We start from the raw sequence: 6,902 nt of genomic DNA, 5'->3' as shown, positions 1-6,902 counted from the left end.
GAAGAAATCATAACCGATTACAAACTGTGACTGTCAGCCAAAGAGAAAATTATCAATTTATTGAATCTACAGGTAATATTGCAAAATAAACAATGAGACGTAATATATTTTATAATATTATTGTATATATGTATTGGATGATTGCAAAAGTTCGTGCCCGATTTGCATAGATGGTGGTAATAACTTCAAATCGGGCACGAACTTTTGCAATCATCCAATATATACAGCGTAGGTAATACATAGTCGGTAGTATATTGTATTTGTTACCTAATTATTACTTGACACTTAAATATCTATTTTATATTATATCGAACAAAATAAAATGAAATACATTTAGCATACAATAGTTGAGGGACATATTCCAAATAACATTCTGATTTCAGTACAAGAAGAAAATGCTGAAATAGAAAATAATAATAATAATACTCGAAATTCAGAAATAGAAAGGGGTAATGGTACTAATAATCGAAATTCAGAAATAGAAGAAAATAATGATACTAATAATCGAAATTTAGAAATAGAAGAGAATAATGATACTAATCGAAATCCAGAAATAGAAGAGAGTAATGATATTAATCGAAATCCAGAAATAGAAGAGAGTAATGATACTAATCGAAATCCAGAAATAGAAGAGAGTAATGATATTAATCGAAATCCAGAAATAGAAGAGAGTAATGATACTAATCGAAATCCAGAAATAGAAGAGAGTAATGATACTAATAATCGAAATTCAGAAATAGAAGAGAATAATGCTGAAGATATAATTTATGGTAAGATTTTACAGCTGAGTTTACAATAAGAAACGATTTCTTCAAACTGTGTTATCTATTCTATATTCTACTTTTAATATAATTAATACTACGTTTTAAACAAAATGCTATTATTTTTCTCATTACAGACGATGACGAAATATATAGAATTCCAGAAAATGATTATGGATTTTTAGAAGAAAATGTTACATCATTCGAAAGAACATTTCACGAAATACATGACATACAAGAAATTGTTCAGGACAATAAGGAACCTCGACGAGAAGGTCATTGTATTATATGTATAAATGAAAAATCTTGTATTGTGTTTACACCATGTGGACATGTATGTGTATGTGCTACTTGTAATGATAATTTGGTTCACAAAAAATGCCCATTGTGTAACTTAACGTATGACAATTACATAAAAATGATTGTTTTGTGAATGAAAACAAAAGATGATTATAAAATACTTAATTGTAAGGGTTTCTAGACATAAAACGCGTGGCAAGAGATGACGTGATAGCTAATCAATCTTTCACTCTTATAAAAATGTTTTAAGTTGATTGAGTATTGCGTCGCTTCTTGTCACGCGTCATCGCGTTACGCAACCTGTGTGCAGAAACACTAACAATAAAGTTACACAGATAAAAAAAAGTACAAATAAGATTCAGACAAATTAGAAAGATTTTTTCACTCATTAATATAATATATAATTGTGCAATGACCTTCTTTCTTTTAGTCGATTTTGAGTTAGTGATTAGCAGTATAAGCAAATTAATATTAGATAGATCCTATATGTTTGTTATTTATATTCTGCAGTTGATCGTCTGATCTTCATGTTGATGATTTTTTAATTGCAACATTTTCTTTGATGATTTTTTGTTACGTTTTCTCTGAAGATCAATGCTGTGAGGTGCATCACAGCATAAACAGCTGTTTCAGAAAATTAGAGTTTTATTATAATTATCCAGTTTTTCCATTTTATCTTATTTCAATTAAGAAATGTGTCTTACATTTTAATTAAACTAGTTAAAAATAATAACTTACAATTAGTTTTGTCACAAATTTTCTTGCAATATTTAACATTTTTCTTCTTATATGACAAAATATGCAAGTAATACTTGAAGCAGATATATTACAAAAAAATTATTATAATACAGAAGAAATGTACCAATAAACGTAACAAATATATATATATATACACACACACGTATTTGTGTTGTTTATCAGTATACTTCTTCTGTGAATATCTGCATGTGTGTGTGTATGTGTGTGTGTGTGGATGTGTGTGTATGTGTATTTCTGTTACGTTCATCAATATTTTTCTTCTGTATTAATGTCTGCTTCAAGTATTACTTGCATATTGTCATATAAAATGAAAAATGTAACAAAATCAAGTTATTATTTTTATCAAAGTTTGCAAAGTTTGAATGTGGATATATAGTTTTACATATATTAGGGCAGCGCAATAAAAAAAATGCTTTAATAAAAGGCATATCTATATTAATTAATGAGAGAAGCAGATAAGAAATACGTTTAAAAACAACATGATTATATATAAAATTATAATAATATTGCAAAGTACAAATTCTCTCTCTAAATAAATAAAACTGTATTAATTATTATATAATTATATTTTTAAATCTTGAACATCATTAAAAAGTTTTATGAAAATGCTGTGTAATAATACAATGAATTGGGTAGCAAAATTTTCTGTTTACGCGCGCACATATACTTGGCATCATTAATGCTTTTTTGCGTCTGAAGCCGTTTTCAAGTCCAATAATAGCTAGACACATCGCGTCTAATTATTTATTTATGCATTATAACGGTTAATTCAAGAAATATTTACATAATTAGTATGTATTAATATACATATATTCATGTGTGTGTGTGTGCGTAGTTTATATATATTTTTTCATATAATATATATGTGTGTGTGTATATATAAATATACATAAAATACATAAATATGAATATTAATTATGTGAATATTTCTTGAACTATAATAGTCCTGATGCACAAATAACTAACCTGCGTTCGTTTATTCCCATTGAGAACTATTGAGAAAATACATATAACGTGTATTATAGATTTTATTTTCTCAATAGCTCCCAATGGGAATAAACGAATGTAGGCAGCTGTTATTGAACCCAGATGAGAAAGCATTAATGATGCCGAGAATACATACATGTCTACACACTCGCATTCACATATTGTCGTTCGCGCATGTAATAATTGTTTAGAGAAAAAGAGAGAGATCTTTAGTGAAATATAAAACAATATTATAATTATACTCAACAAATGGATACTTTTTTTACATGACTATTTTACATTAAAAAGTTTATTTTTTAAACAAAATTTAAATTAAAATTTTTAATTAAATTATTTTTAAAAAACTACTTTTATTTTTTATTTTAATACTTTAATCATTTGATTTTTTAAAGAAAATATTTTTTAATTTATAAATATTGAGGCTATATTATAGTTCTTAATATATTTCATAAACAGAATTTTTTAATTATATAAATATATATATATATATATATTTATGTATATATTTATATAATTTAAATATATATATATATATATATTTATGTATATATTTATATAATTTAAATATATATATATATATATATATATAAATTATAAATACATACGTTTTCATCTTTGATACTCTCCTCTTTTTTCCGACAATATTGTCTATTCTTTGCAGGATAATTCTGACTTTTTTTGTAATAAGAGTATCATTATTGATAGTAATTTTTCCTTCTTTTCCTGAAAGTTTTTGTAATAATTATTATTTCATACATATTAATTTGAAAAATTATGTACACACGTATAAAAATTATGTAAAATATACAAATAAAAAATAATTTATAAGTTCTCCTTATCTTTGTTTTTCACATTATGTATATATATATATATATATATATATATATATATATATATATATGAGTAATGTTTGATTTTTATACATATATGTCAGATATATCATATTGCTCATATATACATATATGATAATTTTGGTTCTTATGTGTGTACACGCATGCATATACGCAAGACACACATGTGTGTATGTGTGTTTTATATGTGTATGCATGCGTGTGAACACAAAAATTAAAATTTTTATACATACTTTTATATTAATCTTTGAGTCTTTTAGCTGTTAATCCATTATCATTACACTCTATATTTTGAACATTTTCTATTACTTCATTATCAGCATGATTGTTACTATTTATTTCAATATTTTCATACTTTTCAACGTTTTCTGTTGTTTTATCGTTATGAAAACTAATAATATCAAAATTAATATAAGGCTCGTGTATAATTAAAATCAAACAATCAATAATAGGCCAACTTGCGAGCCGAATAATCAAGATGTTAAACAGATTCTTTATTAAGGAATAAATTAAGTTATTAAAAAAACATGTAAACGATTATTCGGCTCGCAAGTTGGCCTATTATTGATTGTTTGATTTTAATTATACACGAGCCTTATCTTAATTTTGATATTATTAATTTTATTTCACGCTGGCCTTATAATGCGTCGCTATCATCTACATTACAAATATCATCGTTTTAATTTTAATTTCGTACATCTTAATTACGGACAACAAACGTTCCAAGATTTAAAATTCTGGTTAGATGCGAACTATGGTAAGATAAGAGCTATATCTAAATTAATTTTCTTAAAACAATGCAGGAGTTTGTATATTACACCCAAACATTTAGCAAATTGTTGTAATAATATGTTCAGCGTTTATCATCATAGATCGGTGAAAAAATTAAGCAATGTGATGCACAAGTTAACCATGTACGTGTCACGTTGCGATATATTCAACATTTATAGTAATTTGTTAATTAATCTAGCAGTTAGATATAGTCTCTTTATAAACAAATTTTAATTTGTCATTTTCAAGGTAATAATATGTCTTAAGTTTTTGTATTGAAAAAGACAGTTGTACTGTCGAAACGTTTACATGTTTTTTTAATAACTTAATTTATTCCTTAATAAAGAATCTGTTTAACATCTTGATTATGAAAACTATTATTGATTTCGTTGTTATGTTCTAAATAAAGAAACAGGCTAATATATTAAAAAAAGAATATAAAAACTACTACTACATATAATATATGTTTATACTACTACATATACATATAATGCATATGTATACAAAATATTTCAAAATCACAAAAAAATACTTTAATGACAGATTCTTTAGAACATTCTAACAAACGAAAATTTTAATACTATATAATATGACAAATACATTAAAACAAAAGACTTAAGAACAAAACTTATCAATATCAATTGCAACAGCTTTCATTGCAATTAGTGACAGTGAATAGCATACTTTAAGAAGTAATATCTAATTTAAATGCACACGTGTGTGCAATAAATAAATGCGTTCTATATACATAATTTATTCAAAAAAAAAAAATATTGAGGTTTTATATTATTTTATATACATTGTTTTCTATATTATTTATATACTACAGTTTTAACTATAGTTTTAACTATTTTCTTCACCGTATCTGAGCGTCCGATATATCAGAACTATTTGTGAGCCGTAATAAATGAGCTTTAATTGCTTATAATTCAAAATTTATTATAATTACTTTTGTATTAAAAGTTTTATTTACAAACTTAAAACTTCGAATTTCCAAAAATCTGTCATTAAAATATTTTTTGATTTTCGATTGATTTGGGACATTCTGTATATATGTACATATATATATATATATATATATATATATATATGTAACTTTATTGTCTAGTCATATCTAATATTGCCGATACATACAATTTAAACAAAATGTGTAAATATATATTTGTATATATATTATAGGGTCCCATTTTAAAGATTACAGTGCTATATCTTGCAAACCATTATTGAAAAAGATTTCAAATAAAAGTTGTATGGTTTCAAGGGGGACATAAAACGGTGACAATGATTTGACCTTGGCTAATTGTTTGAAGGCCATGTAAAGGTCACCTTTATTTTCTTAAATGGAACCATTATATTTCTTTTACATAAATCGATTCCTCACAATATTTTGCATAAAATATAAGTGTAAGATGGTCAAAAAGTGAATAGTTTGCGAGATATTTTCTACATTAGTTTGACATAATCTTATATAAACTATGAAATATTTCATAAAATATTAATTTTTTTTATTATCTTAATACTTTATGCATAAAATAAAGAGAGGAATTGGTGCAAAGAAAACACAGTTGTTTCTAAGAAAAAATACCAATTTGCAGCTAAAATTTTTGTCTGAAAAAATTTCCCTAATATTGCTATTTTCTTAATATCTCTATCTTGTATTCTCTTAAGATTAAATAACTTTTATACAAAACATTTTTTTCTAAACCTCTTCATTTCCAGATAATCAACTATATATATAAAATAAAATGGAACACCTTGTACACACACACACACACACACATGCACACATACACACAGTAATTATTTATATATATATATATATATATATATATACCTTTATCTTGATCTCTTTCTATTACTTCATTGTTGTTATAATTCATACTTTGAATAGTTTCTATTACTTTATCGTTCTCATGACATGTTCCATTTGTTTCAATCTTATCTTGAATAATTTCTTTTGCTTCCTCGTTGTCAAAACTGTTGCTATTGTTATATTCTAAATAAAAAAACATGTAATTGATTATAACTAAAGGGAACATATATGTAAATATACTATATAATATCTCCGCGAAAAATTGTGGTATTTAAAAAATTTTTTTTTTGTTTTAAAGGGTAAAGTCTCCACTTTAAGGAACTTTTGTTCGATTTTGATTTTATTCTCTCCCCCTTTCTCCATCCCTTTAAAAGAAGGAACGTGTTTTTTTTTCAAAAAATTGCATAGTTTGACGAACTCTACGGAGTGTACTAAATTTTTTCCGCAAATATCATCATAACTATCGTAAAATATGGTCTTTTCTCTACAAATTTAAAAAAAATTCAATACCGTACGATTTTTTTTCGCGAAGTTACGGCGTATCAAAGTTACCTATGCATTTTTGCCTATATATTCAATTACCGTCAACATTAGCATTATCCGATGGGCACTACGGGGAAGTTGCTGGTCGGATTTTGCCCATCGTGTGTGTGTGTATGT

The 6,902-nt window shown here is 25.2% G+C and overlaps 1 long non-coding RNA gene across 1 annotated transcript; it reads left to right on the top strand.

Annotated features, from left to right (window-relative positions):
* LOC145937480 (uncharacterized) lies at positions 1 to 927 on the top strand. The gene is made up of 3 exons (XR_014425564.1): positions 1 to 72; positions 384 to 770; positions 899 to 927. It is a non-coding gene; the product is annotated as an uncharacterized LOC145937480 (long non-coding RNA).
* The last annotated feature ends 5,975 nt before the right edge of the window (positions 928 to 6,902 follow it).

Source organism: Prenolepis imparis, unplaced genomic scaffold (assembly GCF_030444845.1).
Source record: "Prenolepis imparis isolate NDT839.2.m4 unplaced genomic scaffold, iyPreImpa1.0 SCAF_6, whole genome shotgun sequence".
Lineage (NCBI taxonomy): Eukaryota > Metazoa > Arthropoda > Insecta > Hymenoptera > Formicidae > Prenolepis > Prenolepis imparis.
Note: the sequence above shows the minus strand (reverse complement) of the source record. Positions and strands in the feature narration are given on the sequence as shown.